Below are 2,179 nucleotides of genomic sequence, written 5' to 3'. Positions count from 1 at the left end.
AGACTACCAGCCCAGAGATGGCACCACCCACAAGGGGCCCTCCCCCCTTGATCACTAATTGAGAAAATGCCTTGCAGCTGGATCTCATGGAGGCATTTCTCCAATTGAAGCTCCTTTCTCTGTGATAACTCCAGCTTGGGTCAAGTTGACACAAAATTAACCAGTACACTTGCTCTGCCTTGGTTTCCTCATCTGTGGAATAGTGCCACCAGCAGCAGCTACCACAGAGGTGTGTAAGGAGTCTGGCTTTGTTACAACTGCCTTACGATCCTGTCAGACCCAAAGTAGGACATGTTGTATTTAAATGAAGGTTTCCAAAACTGTATGAACCTGGACACACTCATTCCTATGTCACAAGGCTCCAGGGTTCTAGGACTCCAGGCCCACTTCTCCTTTAAAGATAAGAAACTTGAAAGCCAGAGGAATGAGCTTTCTGAAGAGTATCAGCTAGTAAGGGGTTGACAACACTAGAACCGAGGACCTACATATGAAAGGACGAGACACTTACTAAACTAGTACAAAGTCTGCCTGTGAAAGTCCCAAAGCACCTAGATCGTGGGTATGAAACAGACAAAAGTGTCATCAGCTCACTGTTGGAGACTCTGTATGCAGAAAGCACTCAATTCCTATTGATTTCCCATGGGATAAATGAAAACTCTGGACATCTCTCTCTAGAATATGGAAATGAAAAATAATAAAAGATCATTGCATGTAACTTCAGAAAATAAATAACAGAAGCTGGGCATAGTGGTCCATGCCTGTAATCTAGGGGGACACATAGAAATAGAAAGGGGGTGTGCACTCATTAAATAAGCAAACAATAAGACCCTTCATAAATATAAAAACATTCAAGTAAAAACAAGTGTTTGAATAAATTATGATCCAGAAGTACAGTTAGCACTATATTAGAACACTGCTACTGTAATTGTGTATGTGTGTGTATGTTTGTGTTTATATATGTGTGTGCATATATATATATTTATATATATCCATAGGCTGACCTGGAAGTGTAAATGCTATGATAATGTCCATGGACAAGAGCTTCGGCCTAGAATTGTGTAGAGGGATGGGGGCAGTGATGAAAGGCAGCTATGATATGAGAGGAAGACAGCAAGTCCTTACTCCAAGACCCTGCCCTGACTTCTGACTCCAGGCTCCCAGCTAGAGTCACAAGGTGCTACATAAACCTCCTCAGGCCAGTCTTTACAGTTCCCCAGTCCCACTGCAATCAGATAGTGAATAGACCTATCCGAGGCCTGATGAGTAACTTCATAGCTACAGAAACTTGGAAATGTAAATCTCCAAACACCAGTTGTCAAGTGTACTCAGTATCCGTGAGGACACTTTAATACTCACTTCTATTGTTGTTGGGATTGTTAACACATACAAACTACGGGGAAGGCTACTAATAATATGTAAGTTTTAAAACTATTTATTTTCTTTGGCTAGTGACTCATAACTAGAAATCTATTTAAAGGGGAGAATTAGAGACATATATACAAAGAGAAATCTACAACTCTCTAACAGTACTATATGATTGCAAAATACAGGGAATAACTTCACAGTTAAAAACGGAACAGTAGATAGAAATATATGTGTATAGAGTTGAAAACAAAATAGTTGTTATAAATACTGTTCTGAGAATAAATTCATTAATATGAGAAAATACTTAGAATCTAATACTAAGTTAAAAAGTCAGAGTAATAACCAGGAATAGTGGTGTATACCTATAATCTCAGCATTCAGGACCTGAGGCCTACCTAGGCTACACATTTTAAAAATTAAAATAAAAATCTATGCATGTGCCTTGTAGGCATATTTTAAGAAATATTCTGTCTTCTGAGAGAAGACAACAATGAAATTAAGTCAAATGTAGGCAGTAGTTCATCTAAAAATGGAATTATACTCTTGACCCTAGCCAAAAGGCTACGGAATAATGGAGCAGGATTATAAGGGGTATTTATTTTTCCATATGTTATATAGTTTCTACATTATACTTTAATAATAAATCATTTTTATTATTAAAATATGGGCATGTATACAGTGTTAAGAAGGAACCCAAACACTTGGATACGTTTCACAGAAACACTTGATAGTTTCTAGTATATCATTTTAAGGAATCTGTGTTGTAGAAATTATTCATATGTGCATGTTAACATTTATTTTTTTACAAGTAAAA

The sequence above is a fragment of the Mus pahari genome, chromosome 6, assembly GCF_900095145.1.
Source record: "Mus pahari chromosome 6, PAHARI_EIJ_v1.1, whole genome shotgun sequence".
Lineage (NCBI taxonomy): Eukaryota > Metazoa > Chordata > Mammalia > Rodentia > Muridae > Mus > Mus pahari.
This window is presented reverse-complemented; position numbering follows the sequence as displayed.